Source organism: Otolemur garnettii, unplaced genomic scaffold (assembly GCF_000181295.1).
Source record: "Otolemur garnettii isolate 467f Iridium unplaced genomic scaffold, OtoGar3 scaffold00215, whole genome shotgun sequence".
NCBI lineage: Eukaryota > Metazoa > Chordata > Mammalia > Primates > Galagidae > Otolemur > Otolemur garnettii.
In genome coordinates this window covers 286,708-308,165 of record NW_003852610.1, presented here as the reverse complement: position 1 = coordinate 308,165, position 21,458 = coordinate 286,708, and the positions used below count along the sequence as shown (strand labels likewise).

The 21,458-nt window shown below is 43.6% G+C and overlaps 1 long non-coding RNA gene across 1 annotated transcript; it reads right to left on the bottom strand.

Annotated features, from left to right (window-relative positions):
• Positions 1-1,027: 1,027 nt before the first annotated feature.
• Positions 1,028-18,260, bottom strand: LOC111722122. Its single transcript, XR_002771054.1, has 3 exons — positions 18,126-18,260; positions 15,049-15,157; positions 1,028-1,508 (listed from the first exon to the last, which is right to left on the bottom strand). It is a non-coding gene; the product is annotated as an uncharacterized LOC111722122 (long non-coding RNA).
• Positions 18,261-21,458: the final 3,198 nt, after the last annotated feature.

The window sequence follows — 21,458 nt, the reverse complement described above, 5'->3', positions numbered from 1 at the left end:
TTATTCCCAAAATACAAATCCATCTTCATTCCAATCAAATGATCTGGCTAGAGTTCTGCCATATTCAGTATGATGGTCAGGAGAGGACTGCACAGTGGTATCTGTCTTACAGGGGTGAGCTCATGAAATGTCACACGGAAGGTGACTTAGAGGATCAAAGCAATTATTCAAACCAGTCTGGGTAAAAGATACAGGAATTTGGGCTAAGGGTCATTTGAGGCTCATGATGAAAGGTCATTATTGTTGTAAGAGAGCCATGTCTGAGCCCAGATGTTTTAAAATAATACATAATAGTTGTATTGAGGTGCACATCACTTGCCACACTACTTACTAATTTGAAGTTCAGAATTTGATGATTTTTAGCACACAGAGTTGTGTGATAAGCACCACAATCAGTTTTAGAACAGTTTTGTCAGCCCCAAAGAAACCCTGCACCCACCATCAGCTGCTCCCTCTTCACAACCAGTCACCCAGCCCTGGGCAATCACTACCCCACTTTCCCACTCTAAATTCCAGGCAAATTTTTAATATGCCTGAGTCTCAATTTCTCTGTATATAAAAGAAAAGGAACTGGGAAGTGTGGGTACTGAGGAAGTCCCAGAAGCCTCTGCCACTTTAGCACACCTAAGACCCGTGATCACGTAATAACCGACTATTCGTGTGACCTTGCACAAACGGACCATGATGCTGGCTCAGGTGTGCTATTCCTTCAGATGAAAAAGTGTAAAATGTTCTTGCAAGGTCAAGAAGTACCTTACCCTAATCCCACTTTCCTGGGATTCCAAGTTCCACCGTGTCATACACTACTTCCCCAGGGAGAAGCACCCCAGGCCACGGGTGGAGCCTCACGCAGATCCAGAGTGCAGAAATAGGCCATCTCCCCAGTCCCCATGTGAAGTCATGGCCACCAAGTTTCTCAGACACAGAACAGCGCCTGTTCTGGGCCACCATCCACTCCCAGCCCAGGGGAAGGCTCCAGAGGATGAAGCAGAGTGAGAGGACATTTGGGGAAAGTGCCCATTTTAAAGTAAACAAGTTGGTGACATCTAGAAAGTCCCCAATGGTGCACAACAACTGCCTCTACCTAGTTTCAAAGCATTTCCATCACTGCATATTAAACCCCTAACTCAGTGGCTGTTCTTCTCTGCTTTCCTCTCACCCTCCCTCTGAAAACCCACCAACGTGAGTTCTGAGTCTATGAATTTATCTATTTTCCATATTCCATATAAACGAAATCACACAACATATGACTGGTTTGTGCCTGGTTGCTTTCCATTAGCATGACGTTTTCAAAGTCTATACACATTGTAGCAGTATCAGCATTACCTTCTTGTTCGTCACTGAATAATATTCCTTTTTATAAATATGCCACTATTTGTTTATCCATTCTTCTGTTGACAGGCATCTGGGTCATCTCCATCATTCTGCTCCAGGGAGTGATGCTGCTATGGACATGCACGTACATGCACTTGCTCAGGTACCTGTCTTCAACCCTTATGGTTACACACCTAGAGGTGAAATTGTGGAGTCATATGGTAATTCAATGTTTAACTTTCTGAAGAACCATCACAATGTTTTTCACAGAGGTTGAACCATTTTACATACCCACAAGGGTTCAAATGTTTCCACATCCTTGCCAACACTTTTATTTTCCCTTTTTTTTATTACTATGCTAGTGGGTATGAAATGGTATCTCATTGTACAAACACTGGCACTTCCCTAATGACTAATAATGTTGAGCATCTTCTCACATGTTTTTTGGCCATTTGTATATCTCCTCCAGAGAAACTCTTTTGCCTATTTGTTAATTGGGTTGTTCGTTTTTTTGATGTTGAGTTGTAAGAGTTCTTTATATATTCTAGATACTAGACCCTTATTAGATGTATGCTTGTCAGACATTTATCCTATTCTATAGGTTGTCTTTTTGCTTTCTTGACAATGTCTTTTGATGTAAATTTTTTTTAATTTTTACAAAGTCCAATTTATTTTTTTTTCTTTTGTTGTTATTGCTTGTGGTGTGATATCTAAGAATTCACTGTCAAATCCAAAGTCATGAAGATTTATCTCTATATACTCTACTAAGAATTTTGTGGTTCTTAGATTTAGGTCACTTGAAAGTGATATTGGTCTGTAATTTTTTTGTGTGTGTGATGACTTTATCCAGGTTTAGTATAATGAATAAGCTGGCATCATAGAATAAGTTGGGAAATGCTTCCTCTTATATTTTTGTAGGAGTTTGAGAATAACTGGTGCTAATTCTTCTTTAAATGTACACTAAAATTTACCAATGAATCTATCTGATCAGTCTTTTTTGCTGAAAGATTTTTTTTTTAATTACTGATTCAGTTGATTTACATGTTATAGGTCTCTGGAGATTTTCTGTTTCTTCTTGAATCAGTTTTTATTATTTGTATGCTTCCAAGAATTGGTCCAATTCACTTAAGTCATCTAATTTTTGACATACAACTGTCAAAAGTATTATCTTTAATTCTGCTAGATCTGTAATAATGCTCCCATTTTAATTCCTAATTTTATTATTTTTATATTCTCTTTTTTCTTTGTATGTTTAACTAATAGTTTGTCAATTCTGTTTATCTTTTTAAAGAACAAAGATTGGATTTACTTGAGTCTCTCCATTGTTTTCTATTGTCTATTTTATTCATCTCTGGTCTAATCTTTATTATTTCCTTCCTTCCATTAGCCTTGGGTTTAGTTTGCTTTTCTTTTTCTAGTACCTTTAGGTATAAAGTCAAGTGATCAATTTGAGATCTTTCTTCTTCTTTAATGTATGCATCTATCATTATAAATTTTCCTCTGACCACTGTATTTGATGCATCCCACAGGTTCTGTATGTTATGTTTTCATTTTTATTCACGTCAAAGTATTTTTTAATTTCCCTTATATCTTTTTACCAACTGGTTGTTTAAATGTTTAATTTCCACCTATTTGTGAATCTTTAAATTTTACTTCTATTATTGAGTTTTAGTTTCATTCCACTGTGTTTAGAAAAGATACTTTGTATGACTTCAATATTTTAAATTTACTGAGACTTATTTTATGGTTTAATTTATAATCTAACCTGGGGAATGTTTCATGTCCATGAGCAAAATGTGCATTCTATTCTCATTAGACAGAGTGTTCTACAAATGTCTCTACTTAGGTCTACTTGGTTTATAGTGCTATTAAAGTCCTCTATTTCCTCACTAATCTTCTGTCTAGATGGTCTGTCCATTGCAAAAAATGGAGAATTGAAGTCTCCAGAAATTACTGTAGACCTATCTCTTTCTCTTTTCATTTCCTTCAAAGTATTTGGGGGCTCTGTTGTTTGCTACATATAAGAGGTCTGATAATTAAGTTCATGAACTAAACTTAGAAAAAGTGCTACATACCTCACTGCTGAATATCACTATGATCACCTTCAAAGTACTCCTCTTGGGAAGCTATGCACTAACTCCAGTGCCTAGTCCTTCCTTCAAAGCAATTTTGGAGCTCTCTTTCTGAAATGACCATCAAAGCTGTCATCATATGAGGTCAAATGATTAAGTTCATAACTGGCCCCTGTGTGCTTACTTTGGCAGAACTGTACAAACAATTCAGTAAGGTTTTACAACCTTAATACATCAGCGTCTCACAGCAGTGATCATGTCAGCATATGGAAGTGCCTTGCTGAGTGGCATTCATTATTGTGCTGGGTGTTTTTGTATGCCATATAACAACAGCTCTGATGGTCATTCCAGAAAAAGAGTTCCAAAATTGTTTTGAAGAGTGGACTAAATCCTGGCATAAGTGCATATCTTCCTCAGGGGAGTACTTGGAAGGTGACCATAGTGATATTCAGCAAAAAGGCATGCAGCACTTTTTCTAGGATGAGTTCTCCAAATGTAATTATCAGATCTATATTTATCATTATTTTTTGACAAATTGATTCTTTTATCAATATATAATGTTTTTCTTTGTTTTCAAATTAGAGGATATTTTGTTTGATATTGGTATAACCACCCAACTTTTTCTTGGCTACTATATGCATGGAGTAGCCTTTTCCATCCTTTCATTTTCAAAGCTATTGTGTCTTTGGATTTAAAGTGAATCTCTTATCAACAGTATATACTTGAATCATGGTTTAAATTTATTTTGTCAATATCTGCCTTCTGAAATGGAGAATTTAATCCATTTGTATTTAATGTAAAGAAGGAAGAACTTATAAGGAAGTACTTCAACATTTTTCTTTTTTCTGTATGTCTTATGCTTTTTTGTCCCTCATGTCCATTATTTTTTTCTTCTGTATGCAGTTTTTCATAGTGAGCCATTTTGATCCCCTTCTCTTTTTCTTTTGTGTTTATTTTCATATAATTTCTCTGTAGTTACAATGGAAGTTTTAATTAATAGCCTATATTTCTAATAATTTAGTTTCAATTAATACCAACTTCAGTAACATATAAAAACTCTGCTCCTACAGAGCTAAATACTACCCATTTATGTTTTTGTCACTACAAATTACATTATATGCCTACTAATGAAGATGAAAAATTATTTTTATTCATTTATCATTTTTATTCATTTTATCATTATCATTTTTTATTCATTTATTTTATTATATCATGCAGGAAACTAAAAATGGAATTACAAACTAAAAATGTAATCATACTGGCTTTTACATTTACCTATCCAGTTATTTACCTGGAGATCTTTATTTCTCCACATGGTTTAAAGTTACTGTTTTCTGGCCTTTCATTTCACTCCCTTTAGCATTTCTTATAGGGCAGGTTTACTGATAACAAATTCTCTCAGCTTTTGTTTATCTGAGAATGTCATAATTTGTCCCTCATTTTTGAAAGATTACTTTTCTAGATATTGTGTGGTTGGTTGGTGGTCTTCCCTTACACACACACACACTTTAAATATGTCATCCCCCTTCCTTTTGCCCTATATGATGTCTGTGAGTAACTAGCTATTAATTTTACTGAGGATATCTTGTACATGACAAGTCATTCCTTCTTCCATTTTCAAGATGATCTTCTGCTTGGTGCCTATAGCACAGTGGTTACAGCGCCAGCCACATATACTGAAGGTGGAGGGTTTGAACCCAGCCTGGGCTAGCTAAACAACTGCAACAAAAAAGCAGCTGGATGTTGTGGCAGGCACCTCTAGTCTCAGCCACTTGGGAGGCTGAGGCAAGAGAATCACTTAAGCCCAAGAGTTTGAGGTTGCTGTGAGCTGTGATACAACAGCACTCTACCGAGGGGCAACATAATAACACTCTGTCTCAAATAAAATAAAAAAAAAAAAAAAAGAAAGATGATCTTCTTATTTTTGGCTTTCAATAAGATCACTTTGAATGATCTCTTTAAATAGGTCTCTTTGAATATATTATACTTGGGATTCATTGCACTTCCAGGATTTATAGATGCATGTCTTTCATCAAATTTGGGAAGTGTTCAGCTATTCTTTCTTTATGTACTCTTTCTTCCTCTTCTTTCTCTTCTGCTTTTGGATGCCCATATGTATATTTTGGTTTGCTGATGGTGTCCCACAAGTTCCTTAGGGTTTACTATTCACTTTTCCTCATTCTTTTTTCTTTCTGCTCCATGAACTGTATAATCTCAATAGTCTTATCTTTAAATTTACTGATTCTTTCTTCTGTTTGGTCAAATCTGCTATTGAAATCCTCCAGTGAATTTACTATTTCAGTTATTGCACTTTACAGCTCCAGAATTTATATTTAGTTTCTTTTTATAATTCTATCCCTTCTCTGATATTCTCATTTTGTTACATCATTGTGCTCATTTCCATTAGTTCTTTCTCCAGCTTTATTTAGCTCTTTGAGCACATTTAAGAAAGATAACTTAAATCTTTTCTATTAACTCCAATGTCTTGGCTTCCTCAGAGATGAATTCTGTTTGTTTTAGTCCTTTGAATGGGCAACACTTAACTATTTCATTATATATGTAATCTTCTTGTTGAAAAATGGACACTTGTATATAACAATGTGGCATGTCTGGAAATTAAATTATTCCTCTTCCCAAGGGTTTGCTGTTTTTGACTGAATGCTGCATTAATCCATTTGTGTAATAAATTTACCAGACTGTTGTTTTTCAAAACCTGTATTTCTTTTTCTTTCTTTCTTTCCTTCTTTCTTTCTTTCTTTTGACAGATTCTTATTCTGTTGCCCCAGCTACAGGACAGTAGCATCACCATAGCTCACTGCAACCTCAAACTCCCGGGCTCAAGTGATCCTTCTGCCTCAACCTCCCAAGTAGCTAGGATTACAGGCATGCATCATTATGCCTGATCAATTACCCTAGTTTTTGTAGAGATGCAATCTTGTACTTGCTCAAGCTGGTCTTGAATTCATGAGCTTAAATGATCCTCCCACCTCAGTCTCCCAGACTGCTAGGATTACCATCACTGAGATACCACACCCAGCCTCAAAGATCATATTTCTTATAATGTGTGGTCAATGAAGGCTCTGTTCCTTTAGTTTGTTTTCAGCCAGTGTTTTGATAAGAGGTTCCCTTTAATGCCCACAAGTAAAAACAAAAACAAATTTAAAAAACAAACAACAAATAAAAAACCTCTCCTAGTCTTTGCAGACTGACTGTGTGTTGGGACGCTCCTTCAACATTTCACCTATCAGTTTAGAGTTCTGCCTTAGCCTTCATTTTGTGCTTACACTGAGCCAGTAGGTCAAGCTGAGGTGAAATTTGGGAGTCTTCTTTAGTCTTTTCATTGCATGTGTCCTACCTTGGATATGCATGTTGCTTTCTAAATCCCTCCGTACACTTGAGTATTTTTGAACACTCTGATTTCACAAAAGAACTCTCTCCAACTTTTCCCTGCAGGATTTATGTGGTCAATTGTATGTCTCAATTGTAATCTTTTTCTTAGGTGGCTAGGAATTATTTGTTTGCCTTACAGTGTTTTTGACAATGTTCACTGCTATCCCACCCTGAATAATGTCTGAGTTAGCCAAAACAGAGATGAACATCATTTGTCAGTCCTTCAGTTAGCCCCCAGACATGTTAGAATAGACAAACACAAAAATTCAATAAGATCCTGGTGTCAGAGACCAGCATTCCTGCTATGGGAGGGCAGGCTCCCTTCTTCAAGATCACCACCCTGTGCAGAGGGGGTGAGACAAAAGCCAAAAAAAAAAAAAAAAAAGACACAAAGATTTTCTGCCCTTTTTAAAAAGTTTAATTTTCCTTGATTTAACATTTTTTTGATTGCTATGATTTTTTTCACTATTTTCTAGAGTTCTAATAGTTTCAACTTGGTTTTTCTTTTTTTTTTTTTCTTTTTTAACATTTGTATGGGAAGTATGGGAGCTGGCTATGCCTACTCTGTCATTTTGCTAACCTATCTGGTGAGAGAAGATTCTTTGGAAGAGTTTTTGGCATAGCAGGAAGGGAAGGAATGCTAGGGTATTTATGTCCCCCAAGACAAACATATCTCAAGCCAAATGAGTGCACTTCACAGGTCCTATGGCATCATGCAGGGCCTGTAAGAGAGATCCTTGAGAACTGGATGGGTGTGCCTGCTTCTACAAGGGGCTGCATGAGCTCCCTCATGGTAGAGCAGGGAGAACTGTAAGGCCAGAGTGACTCCACCTTGTGCTAAAAGCCACACTAACTCCATGTCTTCTGGGTATAACAGAACCACCTGTGAAGCAGGTAATGGCCACATCTCCATGTGCTGCTGCTGGAGCAGAAGTTGCGAGTAGGACACAGCAGTCAGCTCAACCATGCAAGGGTCACCTCTGAATGGGGAAGGACAAGCCAGCCTCTGAACCCTTGGAGAGGCACCAGGGTCACATAATAACTGCACCAAGTAAAAGAGGTCTTCCTATCACCAACTTTCCTCCTTCCTTAGCCCTAACTCCAGAGTAGGAGGAAACAAATGGAAAGATGTTCTCCTGCCCAATGCCAAATTCCAAGCCTAGGTCCGGACTGAGATGGGGTCATGGAGGAGGGAAATTTTCAATTAGATGGGAAATCAAAGTTCAGATTTATTTCAGTCTGGATGTTCAATATGTATTTTCACATATAAAGAAAATTTCAAGTAGATTAATTAATAATTGGATTGTTTCCTGTTTTACACTTTCCTGAGTAAAATCTATTTCAATCTATAAGTGGTATGAATAACTGGAAGGTGAGTACAGGAAAGGGAGGGCAAGAGGAAGCAGGAAGTGATCTGTTGATCCATATTATATATCAGAAAAACTGAGTCAAGAATTCTTCATGTTCACATGGATGGAGCTGGAGAATGTTCTTCTCTGCAAAGTATCACGAGAATAGAGGGGAAAGTATCCAATGTACACATCCCTATTATGAAACTAATTTATACCTTTTATATGAAAGCTATAACCAAATAGCTAAGAATATGGGGAGGGGGAGGGAGAGGGGAGGGGGGAATGGGTGGAGGGAGGGGGTTTGGAGGGATCACTTCTGAGGTTTATCTTATGGGGATACAGGTGACTCTTTCTAAGAGTAGAATGTGAACGTTTTAAAGCAATAACTGAGAAAATGACATGAAGGCTGTGTTGACCAGTTTGATGGAAGTATTTCAGATTGCATGTGAAAACCCCACACTGTACCCCAGAAGTGCATTAATGTACATAGTTACCATTCAATAAAAAATAAAAAATAAATAAAAATAAATAAAAGAATTCAATGAAAATTTTAGCATTCTACAAAGGTGCATTTAAAACCTTAGGGCAGAAATGTGTTCTCACAGCACTGGATTCCCAGACCACTGCATCCCAGCCACTCCCTCAAGAGGGCCAGGAGTGAGCTCTCACTCCTAAGCCTACTGATGGGAACCTGGGGAGGATGTGCCCCAGTGGGAGCCCATGTAGAGAACCTTGGAGGGGAGGATGTGCCCCAGTGGGAGCCCTTGTGGGAAGCCTCCGTGGTTTCTTTAGACCTAGCTCCAGGGAAGTTTCAGCATGCTGAACATCCAAGCTGTGTTCTCAGAGTGTGAGAATTCCCAACATCAATATCCCCCACAAAATTAAGAAGGGAGAGGGTAGGAATGGAAGCCAGAAGTTCACTGAGCACTGACAGCTCTACCAATCCGACTGGAAACCAGAGCTGTGGGGGCCTCTGTGGGAGCCATCCCTGTCCTCCCCACTCCAGGGACATTTGGTGGGATCTGCTTTTCTTCCCAAATGGATCCAGTTTATGTTAGTCCCTGCTGAGTACTTTGGTTTATGTCTTCCTGGTAATAAAATCAAAATAATTTATTTTCTTGGCTGCTCCATGAAACATTCTATGAATTTATTCTAAAGGGGAAAAGGAAGAAGGAGGAATAAATGTGGCATTGGCTTTCTGATTGTGGTTTTCATTTCCATAAACCTTAGATCACAAGAATGCATGAGATATTTATACAGATCTTTCCACAATTCCTGTGGCCTTTGGGGGCATAACATTTGCATGACTTCACTGCAGCAGCCTGCATGTGCTTTCTCAGCAGCTTTGCTTGCAACAGGGAACAGCCCCCGCCAGGGCCTGCAGCTCCATGTGGAGGTGGGGGTGGGGGGGACAGGACTTTCATTTCTCCCTCCTTCCTTGCTTTTTCTGTAGCAAATTCACTTTTGAAAGGAGATTCTATTTTACATTGTAATACAGTAAATTTTCTTAATGTAAATATTATTCTTCCTAGATCATTACTTTGGAAATGATAAAGTAAGAAATGCCAACTGAGGAGAGAAAGGTTTTATTCACCTTTGCAGTGAGGACACCCAACGGTTGATCTATCCCAGATGAGATAAATGTGTAAACGTGGGAAAAGTCAACTGTGAGGTAAGCAGGACCCACATTCAAGCTTCTCAGATGAGTCACATTTCTGTGGCTGCAACAGGTTGTCCAGCAGCTGAAAGAATAGAACATCTGGGGGTGCCCCAGACTGAGCAAGATCTTGGCCACCAAGCTTCACACAAGCACATGTGTGAAGGTTCAGGTCCACGTAGACAGCCATTGCATGTGCAATACCTACAAGGACAATGCTAAGTGCCAGCTGTGTGCACCAGCATAGCGAAGTAACTCGTGCTCATCACAGCCTCTAAGCCATCTGCTGTCCTGGTGGAGTACAGGTGAATCATTGGTTGTCCAGACACCACCCTGTCTTTCTCACGTTACTCATCTTATCTCCTATTTCTCTGATTTGTACTTTTGCCCATTAAGAATGTGACACCATGACCATCACTTTGAATGACAGGGGATCCAGGTTTGGGGTGGAGGTTTAGGAATACATAGTCCTTCTATGGCAGTGGCGACTTGGCCACTTACCCCCTCCACCCGCCAACAGCCTCTCTCTGCTATCCCAGAGAAGCAGCACACTGTGGGAGAAAGAACAGGGTCTAGCCAAGCAGACCTACATTTAGGTCCTGTCTCTATCACTTCTTGGGCACAACATTTTGGATAGGCTTCCTAGCCTCAGTTGTCTTCTCTGTAAAATGGGGATAAGTATCTCTACCTTGCAAGAACTTAGTGACTTTGAAATGAGGTTGCATTGGTATAATGTCTGGGGCATAGGAAGTGTCTCAGTACGTGGAATCTGAAAAAAGGTAGCAGGCTAATCTCAGACCAGTTGTCCTCTACTACAGGTTTATAATTGTCTTAATTCACCTAACACCTGCACTGCGCAGGAGCCCCTGGATGACAGCTGTGTGCCCAGCAGCCCAGCTTCCCTTGAGAGTGGGCAAGGCTCCCCCCTCCCAAGAAACAGAAGAACATTTGTCTCACAGTAAGAGACACTCAACAGACTAAGGGGAATTGTCCTGTGCCTCACACATGCCCTTTGGGGGCTTCGTTGGAAACAGGGCTCAGGCCTAGACCCCTGGCAAGGGCACAGAGTCCCCATAGTGGGGTGCCTATGAGAGAAGAGGACCCCTCCAGGCCCCAGCAGGAGTGTGTGACCCATGCTCACGTGGGTGCATGCCCCCATCAACGTCTATTCTTTATGAGGTTTCTGGGAAATCCAGCTTATTTTCACCCAAGCTTATCAGGAAGAAGGACAACTTTCACTGCACATAAACTAAATAGCTAAAGAACAAGCTTAAGTTCCACTTTGGTATTTAACTGTGACCACAAAAGCTCTGCTTCCTCTTGGAACACGCAGCCCCAACTCCTGTGGAGTGCTGCGAGCTTCCCGGAGGTGGCAGCCCGTGCCCAAATGCCTCATCTTCTCTATGACCTCAGGCCACATGTGTCCCCTGCCATGACCAGTCAGAGGCTAGGATGCCACACCGGGCCCAGCATTTTCACTGGATACCATATAGCACACTTGATTTCAAGGTTAGCAGATAGAGTTAAAACCTTGACAAACCTCAGAATTCTACATAGCGGTTTTTAAGCAGGAGGTAGGGAAGATGGGAAAATTCCCACAGAGAAGTTTAAAAAAATGCCAATTATTCTTTTAAAAGTCAAAAGCATCTTAAATCCCTTGATAAGAACATAACACCTCATGCAGATTGACATGAGGACTCCCTTCTCTGAGGAAGTCAACCTATTGGTCTAGGAATGATTTTTTTTCCCAGAAAGCACCAATTCTTTAGATATTGCACCAGATAAGACACAACCCTTTATGGACTGTGTGTGATCTTAACAGTGCAAAGATAATCTAAGAAATTATTCAAGTGGCATCATTTACCATTTACTGGTTTACAAACCAGTAAAAACACAAATAGAAGCCTGCAGAGTCCTCTGAGAGCTTACCTCCCTAGAAATTCTCAGAGCTGAGACAGACAATGACATGGGGTATAACAGCTGTCCCCGGCCTCAGTCCAGATGCAAAGCTCCCCTGGGCTCAGTCCTGGGGTACAGCACAGGCAGGGTCGGGGTAAGAAACAGAGGACACTTCAGGGAACAAAGTACACACTGCATTGAGGCCACTGAGCATATGACAAGCAGGGACCCTCCTGATGAACAGCTCTTTTTCTCTTCCCGTCCATATTTTCTCCTTATTATCAATACACATTGAGACAGGTCTTGCTGGAGCAGGTCTGAACTTGCTCTGCCTTTCTAATGGCAGCCTAATCAGTGCCCGTCTACCTGCTCTTTCCTCACCAGAAATAACTCCACTCTGGCTTTTGAATTTAGACAAAATTAGAAGAACTTTTCATTCAAACTGAAAAGGTACAAAATGCTACCTGGCGATGCAAAAGCCTGTAACTACAAGGGCGGGGGGCAGCAGGGGGGTGGGGGGAAATCCAGCTCATTGAAACACTCCATTAACTCTAACCACAAAACTTCTTACAATTCCACTTCTAACCTCACTCCTATAAATCCAGCTCAATACACAGTCAAGTTCTGTTCCTCATTCCATAGCCCCCTTCAGTCTGTTGATGCTCCGATCAGTGGAATGCTCCATTTTGTACTGACCAAAGCCTTAGACAATTACTCATCCCCAAGCAGCCTGAGGACTGAGTGGCCTCCAGGAGCTCTGTGTGGAAGGGTCAAGCAAGCCGTATGCTGGGGGGCAGAGGATGAGGAAGCAGCCATCTTTCTCCATCAAGTGCCACATCCACCTGTTTACCTGGCTCAATAATGCTGAATGGAGAGAACCAGTAGCAAGGACACACCTGTGGGCCATGACCACCAGGAGGCTAACACAATAGGAAATGCCACCACAGCCTGGTTGGGGTGGTCACCGTAGGAGCCTGGAGTGGTGCTGCACGATTTCTAAAGACCTTGACATCTCCAAGTCTGAACAACTCCTGTCTTGTCCAAGAGCCTCCACTGGGCCAGCTTGGAGATCTAAAGTCTTATCATCTAACCCAGGCATCTTCAAACTATGGCCCACCAAGGACATTTATCTGGCCCACCGAGTGTTTTTGCCACCACTGCTTGTCCTGCTTAGCAGCCAACTCATCCCAGGGGCCGCAGTCTGGCCCTCCAACAGTCTGAGGGACAGTGAACTGGCCCCCTGTTTAAAAAGTTTGAGGACCCCTGATATCCTTTAGTTGTCCTAACGAACAGAGAGGAACAGAGGTGGGAGGGGTGACAATGTCTGCAGATACCCTCTTGAGACACAGAGATGTTTTTCTCAATCCCATCCCTGACCCTCATTCCAGAACTATTATTTTTCCTTTCCCTATGTCTATAATCAAAACTTTGCCCAGATAATTAATGCTAAGAGGAAGTTAACAACAGGAGGTAAGTAGGCAGGTTTCATAGAGCCAGGTGACAACCGAAAGCACAAATACTGGTAAGTAGGTAAAAAACGGCTCAATAGATCATTCTAGATCTACTATGACAAACTGTTCTCACAGGGCCTTCCGCTCAGGGTGAATGATTTATACATGGTGCCCCTGAAATGACTGGCCAGACCTGTGTGTACTCCAAACACAGAGGTCAGGATGTCAGGTTGCTGTTATTTGCTTGTGCCAACTCAGTGGTGAAACATCATATTTCTGTGCTCTCTGAGCAATCATCTATAATTTCTTCCTACTAACAGTTAGGAAGAACTCTCTCTGATCAAGAGCAACAGCATTCTACTCCAGCCAACATAAAGCCAATAGCAATTGGTGGAAAAGATATGGAATGGCTCATGGAATCAAGGGAGAACATACAGAACAGGGCTTAGTGTTTCTTGGTTAATTAAACTAAGTCAGGCCAGGTGTAGTGTCTCACACCTGTAATCCCAGCACTCTGGGAGGCCAAGCACTCTGGATCATTTGAGCTCAGGAGTTTAAGACCAGGCTGAGCAAGAGTGAGATACCGTCTCTACTAAAAAACAAAAAAAAATTAGCCAGTATTGTGGTGGGTGTGTTGCGGTGAGCTATGACAATGCCACAGTACTCTAGCATGGGCAACAGAATGAGACACTCTCTAAATAAATAAATAAGTGAAACTAAGTTATGCTTTCTTATCTGAGTCAGGAAGTGAAGTGAAAGCTTTCCCTGGGATACACCTTTACGGTGAGAGTCACAGATACCAGATCCTTCTTACCACACCTGGGCCTACTGTCTATAAAGGCAAAGCTCTTGGCCTGTGCAATGCACATAGCACATGCAGCATCACCACACACAGGCCTCCATTATAGATCACAGGCCATAGAAAGGGAAAGTGTTTGCCCGAGGCAGCCTCCTCTATCTCTTTCCTGCACTGTGAGACCAAAGCGCCCTCCACGACAGCCACACCAGACACAGGGGCCCATCCCAAAGCAGCTCACCTATAACCAGCCTGTAGTGTTTCTACTCATCTACAGAAACGTGTGAGAGTTGCCCGTGGCCCCTGGTCTATCCAGATACAACCCAGGGAGGAATTAGCTAAACCCTCCACCCCACAGTTCACCGCTCCACAATGAACCACAGGATACAACAGGGGCATACTTAGGAAGCACTGTGTCCTGTGGTGGGCTGTAAATGCTGACCTTCTTTATCAGCCAACTATGCTGTCAGTGAAAAGCTGAATACTAAATTTCCTTTTGATAAAATAGGCTTTGGCAGAAGATGGTAAAAGATAAAATCATAAGCCAGAACCCCAGCTACTTAGAAGTGATAGGATTCGGGGCAAGTCCCTTAAGAGGCCCTGTGTAGAACTGTAGCTAGGTGAAGGAAGATGTCACGGGCAGTGTCCCCAATAAATGCTTGCTTAGTAAGGGGAGCAGGTAGTAAAGAGGAACAGTTTTTCAATCTGCTTTAACCCAGAATTAATGCTACTTCATTTGCTGGGCATGTGTGTCTATGAAAGAAAGAAAAAAGGCTGGTTGGAAAGAGAAAGGACGACTGGAGGTCCAGAGAGGCAAACAAGGAACGGAGCAGAGGTGTGAGGTGGGTGGATGCAGATACGAGCAGCCCAGCACCTCGGAGCATGGCCATGGGCAGTTTTTAAATATAAAGGATCTGTCCTTGGAGTATTTAAGCTTCCACCAACTTATTTGGGAAGTTGTTGAGTGTTGTGCAGCTGCCAATCACCACCTGTGGGAGGCACAAACTGCTTTCCAGCCAAGCTCTGGAGCCTCCCAAGAACCCCTCCTCTGCCCTCTTAACCCCTTTTATGAGAATCCACCCAGGCAGGCCATGTCACTCAAGGAAATCTGACTCACCTCCAGCTCCAGGACTGAGCTTTTTTCGTCTGAGTCAAGCACAGCATCTTCATGTCCCTTGTCACTCATGGTTGGGAACTCCACATGCAGCCATCAGCCTCAGCATCCCCTAAGGATGGTGGCCCAAGATCAGGCAGGCAGACAGAGTCTCTGCCGGCCAGTGCCTCTGGGCATACTGCCTACTGGTCAATCATGAAGAAACAGAGCCTCTGCCCTCCCGGAGTCTGCCTTCCCTCTGTCCTTTCCAAGGCAAGAGCAATGCCCGTCTTTCCCATGGAAGCCCCTGAGAGCAGGCTTCCAGTTACCTGCAACAGCATCCAGAAAGGCTCACAGTGGACACCATTCCTCTTTTATCATAATCAGGAGTGAGGACTAGCTTTGCCACTGTTGTGCTACTGAGGACATGGTTTCCTCATTCACAGCATGAAAAGGGCAATTCTGTACTTCATTGGGCCCCCTGATCTTTGTCTTATCAGTGTCAGACTCGGTGGCTTTTCCCTAGGAAACCGTACCCCTGTGCCTTTTACCATCTTTCTCATTCTCCAAAAGCATAAGAAAAATTCAGGGTGCATGTTATATATAGCAGAAATTATAGAAGAAAAAGTTGTAGTACTTAGTAGTCAAAAAATCAAGCTAACTTTTAAAAGTGTCTAGGCCTTATTTCCCCCTATTCCCTGGGGTTACTGTTCTTCTGAGCTGGCTCGTTCCAGTTTCACCAGGAGACTTGGGTGCAGGCGTTCCTCTTATCTAACCCAAAATAGTCTTTTTCCTTTCTTGGGATCCCAGACACAACCACATTTGAATTCTTATTGAAAATACACTTGGCCTCTCCAACTCAGAGGCCCTCTGCTCTGATCATCATGTTAGTGAATTCCGGTCAACATCCTGTATCTTTATAACCTCTTTCTCTTTTCAAAAACATTTTGTGTTCATCATATCAGTCACCCTAGATATGACCCCCACTAAGGCCCCAAAGAAGTTTACCCCACACACACAAACCCCCTCAATCAGCCACTCCCTCAAAGAGCTTCCCTGCTGGCTGATTTGCTATGCAGTCACTGCACAGATAATGAATGAAGGCTACACTTAGGGCTCTTAAAGCTAGCAGGAGTACAAATAACTTTAATACAAGGCCATCTCTGACCATATCGTGGAAGACATCCAAATAAAATGCTATAACAGTTTGAGAAAGAGATAATATTTTCCACTGGGGAAATCTGAATTTTAAAAAATTGCTTGGAAAACATGAAATTCCAGCTTGGTTTTAGTAGCAGAAAGAATCATGTCTGGCAGTGATGGTAAATGGAGCATCCTGAAGACAAAGAGAAAAAGCAGAGAGCACAGCAGAGCAGCAGGAGAGGCAGGCAGCTCAGAAGAGGCTATGAGGACAGTGAGCAGAGGAAAGTCTGTCAGGGAGCCAGCTGGGCCTGTGATAGGGCGCTTTGGATACCAGGCTTAATGATGGCAGGAAATCCTACTTCTCTTTTAGCTGCTGGCTACTATATTTCAATGTGACTTTCAGCACATTTTCCTCCCAAGCCATTTCATTCCTTCTCTGACACAGCTCAGCCCAGCACCCAGCACTTAGGAGGCTCTCATCCCCGTTTGTTGAATGTATGATTAAACGAATCAGATCTGTACTTTCCGGAAAGTAATCTAGCAGCAAGGGAAAGGGAGGGTTTGAAGAAACCAGAAATATTTGGGAATTCAGAACCTCAATCCCACTGCAGCATGGGAGAGAATGGGAAGGGAAGAATAGATTAGAAAGAAATCATACAGGAAGAAGCAACAGTCCTTGTTTAAGTATAAGAAGTAAAAATGAGGGGAAAGTAAGTTGACTCCAAATGCTTGCTCCCAGGAGTCTGGGAAAGAGCCTGGTTGGGCTGGATTCAGCTGGAATACTGCCCACACACACTCTGGCCCCAACAGGGCAGGGAACTTACAGTTTGATTTTTTTTTTTTCTAACTATCGTTTTCCTGACACCAAGAACATGGCCTCTCTCGTTACTTTTTGAACAAACAAATAAGTGGAGATGTTGCATATAAGATGATGAAATTCAACCATTCATGAATGCCTGATTTAGTTAGAAATAGGGGCCTGGTAAATAGCCCTGAAAGTGGAGATTTGAGAGTTGTCAGTACAGGGCGGTTGTGGAGATGCAGGCAGCTGAGAGGAAAAGGGGGTAAGGGGGCTGCTTGGTGATTACAGAGATCAAAGTGTTTCCATAGAGAGTCTGACTGAGCAACTGTGTCCAACAGTGCAGGGAACTGAACAGGGAGTGAGGATTAGGATGTGGTCATAGAATTTGGCAAACTGGAGGTCACTGTGACCTTCACAAAAGTAGCTTTAGAACTAACTGTGAGGAACTAACTGCACCCTCCCCTACCCACACAGAAGTAGATGCCTCTGTTTCACTTCAGGGGTTGTGGTTGGCCAAAACACATTCATCTGAGGGGAGTATGAGGACTTTTGAGAAAGGACAGCTGAGTCTGCCTGGCCTCACTGTGAGCCCTTCAGCATATGTGGGGGTGGGAGAAAGCAGAAGGCAGCCTCAGGCAGAGAGGAGCGAATCAGTCAGGCCCCATCACACCCAGGTCCAGCCCTAAAGGCAGCTCTACCACCAAGGAGCCATCCATTGGATCTGCCCTGAGAACAGGAGAGGTGCAGCCTCCACCAGCCAGGAAAAGGGTGAGCTTCCAGATGGGGTAGGAATTGATCCAGGCAATCCGTGGTCTCAGATCCTCTGGGCTTGGGGTGAAGCAGAATAGAACTTCCAGGTCACCTAAACTCAGGGTGACTGTGATCCTTTAGGCTAGCTCACACCTGCCCCTCCCCTAGCACATCAGGAGGCCATTCCTGAGTCTTCCTAAAATGCCACATGCTGCAAAGTCCCTCCCTCGCCAGCTTAGGGACACGCTTATCACAAACATGGCTGTAGTTCTCTTCCTAAGTAAAAGCCTGAATAGTATTAATGTTCTGGAACATCATCTATAATAGAAATCTAAGCACAGGAAAAATCAAAATCTTTGAAATGAAAAAGGAAACAGTTTAGAAAACTGATGAATATCAGGTGTACCTCTTTGGAGACGCCATACTACTGCTTGCTGACATCCTGGGCGTCAGTACAGCTGTGAGACCGGAGGTCGAGGAAATCAGAGCTGAGGCCGGAATGGGGTGTCAGCAGATGAACTGAAAGGGATCAGAAATTCTTCGTCCTAGTGAAGAGGGGGGAAGAAAAAAAAAGCCCGCCAAATATCCCTTAGCAGTGGCCACCCACTAGGACATCAAACAGATCTTTTGGTTTTTAATTTCATTTCTCACTTTACTTATTTTTTTTTTAATTTCGGAACGTTAAGGGGGTACAAATGTTACTGTTACATGAGTAACAGAACGCTGAATGCGGGCCAGCCGGGCCAGGCGCTCTGTGCCCACAGGTACGGGAGACCTTCTCACCACCGCCGCCGCTCCTGGCGTGCTGGGCGGCTCTGTTAATTCTCCTGCAGCACCTCTGGGGCCACTGGGGAGACAGAGTTGCCGGAACAGCCCCTTCCCGCACGGAGAAGCAGCGCCCAGGCCTGCGGGGCGCCGGCGCTTGCGGGGCCAGCGCTAGATCTGCGGCCGGTCGGGAGGGGCGGCCCAGGAGCGCTGTGAAAGGCTCTCATAAAAGTGCCATTTGTTGGGAGCTGGAAGGAAGTGGAGGCCGCTTTGGCACACGCGGCCACGTTGCTAAATTAACTGTTAACACAAATAATCAAAGTGCAAGACCCATCGAGCGGCTGGCGCCAGCGGAGCGCAGGAAGGCGGGGAGGCGGGGGAGATGGTCAGTGGGGCTGGCGGGCGGCGGGCGGCAGGTGGCGGCCAGCGGGGGGCGGGGAACCCCGGCTCAAGGTGGGGGAAGGGGGGACGGCTGACGAGCTCTGACCCAGGGCAGGGGGAGGTGCAAGGGGTGGGGAATCGCCTGTGACCCAGACCGGGGCGGGAGGAGCGGAAGGTGGGGGTAAGCGCCGAGTGACCCCAGGCAGGGAAAGGAGGAGGCAGGGTACTAACGCCGGGACGCAGAGCAGGGGGAGAGTAGAAAGAAAACCGACCCTGGGTGGGGAATGCCAGCAGTGGACCCAGGGCAAAATAAGGCTGGAGTGGAGGGTATGTGCTTCCAGGACCCAGGGAAAGGAGGAGGCGGAGGAGGTGGGAGAGGGGCAGAGATGGCGAGCCCACTGGCTGGTTACGGGGACCCAGCTGGGCGTCACTGCCTCGGGCATCGGTCCTTCCTTCCACACAGGTGAGCACGAAGAGCCACTACACTCTGAATCTTGCAGGTACTGGCTGAGGGAGACAAAGGTCGAAGCCATGGCAGTCGCTTGGGAAAGAGGCCTGGAGGCTGGCCGGGCTTTAACGTGGGACTGGGGTTATGGAGAGCTCCCAGGGATGCTGTCCTGGGGAATCTCCCTGCAGAAAAGCAGGAGTATTTTTCACAAGCTATTTTCTTAGGCTTGCTGGGAGCTGTATCAGAGATGCTCACTTTCAATGTGCACATAAAGTAAGTGGATGAACCTTAGCCTGGCGGGCTCAGGGCTGGGCCTCCTGGGCCTTAGGGCAGTACCCGGCTCTGGGTGCCCAGTGCAGCGGAAAGTGTACCTATTCAGCTCGGGGTGACACCCGCTTTACCATAAAGTATGAGGGAATAAAACCCCGTTTGTAACGCACACAGTGCAGAGACCCAAGTATTGACCACGTTCCGCAGTGCGCCCCCTGGGAGGGTGGATTTAGAAGAAGGTACTGAGAGAACAGTCTTTTGAGAAAATTCCTAAACACTAACTCATAACCCATTCTGGGTTAAGCGATTCTTATTCTGATGCATCTGTAAGAATCAAAGCAAGGTGGAATCAGAATTAAACTAGCAAATAAATTGCAAAGAAAAAACAAAAGCAAGAGAGGCGCCCACACTCATCCCCCACCCCCACGAAAGCCCCCCTGCCGGGGCCTCACACAGCCCTGGCTTTGTAGAGCAGAGCACCAGCTTCTAAAGACTGAAATAGAAAGGCACAGTGGGGATCTAGTATAATTTAGCTTTCATAAGTTTTTAGAAACTGGATTTAACTTTAATTTTACTGCATTTATGTCAAACACATGTTTATACAGACCCAGCAAATAAAAAACAGAAGAACTTCTCTTTTTGGAAAAGGTAGTAAAACATGATATGGTGCATAAGAAAATCACACCATGCTGATTAAATTCCCATAGGATGTCTTGGTAAGGAAGGGCACTACTGAGATGTGTCCTCCACTACTTCCCTAGAGGGTCAGAGCCATTCTGGGACACAGGTGCCAGGCTGGTCAGCAAGCCTGTGGGATTAGAACCAAAGGCCCCATCTGGAACCTGTATAGTCCAGAAAGGGCACAGAATGTCTTTCTGCATTCATTTGTTATTTTTTAGGCACCTACCCTGTACCTAGGTCAAGAGCCAGGAACCAGGAAGGAAAAGCAAACAGACAGGATGTCTACTTCACAGGTAAGCCATGCCTCCCTCAAGAGCCAGGAGACTGGAAGTGAAGCACCTCACAAGCCATGGCCTATGGCAGGATGTGATTATGGAGTCTCAGTGCTCAGGTGGAAAGAGACAGCAACCTCAGTTTCTCACAGTTCTCCTGATGACAATTAGACTGCTGCCAGAAACACCCACAGTTGAGTATCAGAAGAGCTGGCCGCATGTGACCAATGCATGACGCACCTGCATGTCACTAGATGACTCTCACCTGTCAGCCCCCACAAGCCAGCTTTGTTGATGTCCTCATTTCACAGGTACAGGAAATGATGTTGGGAGAGATTAAGGACATTCCACAAGTCTCACAGGAATGGTATAGAATCTAGTTTTAAAATCATGTCAGGTCTTGTGGTGGGGGTTTAAGTTAGTTTCTTCTCCCTCTGGATCCCAGTATAGAAAATAGAGAAGGGATAGAGAACCCTTGGTCACTTTTGCTACAGGGAGGACTATACTGGTACAGCACAGAAAGCCACTTTGGGCTCACTCTGGGCTGGCTCTGGACAGTGCACCAAGGCTACACCTGTCTTCCCAGCTCAGGCAGGGCCATTAACTTAGGCTAGTGAAGATCACAGCACCATGACATCCATGCTGCCTGCCACCTCATGTCATCCCTACAGCTATGCTTTTCTTTCCAGAAAGAAAGAAACTGAGACTTTAAAAGAGGTGCAGATGCCAGAGATACGGGTCCCTAATACTTGTGTTGTGGCCACTGAGGTTCACAGCTCCTCTGCAAAATGAAGCAGTAATGAACCAGACATCTCTTTTCCAGCTCTGGTGTGCAATGATTTTAGAGTGAAAAAAGCTACAATTTCGGTTCCTTGTTTAAAAAAAAAAAAAGGCATTGAACTAAGTCAGGTAAATGATATTC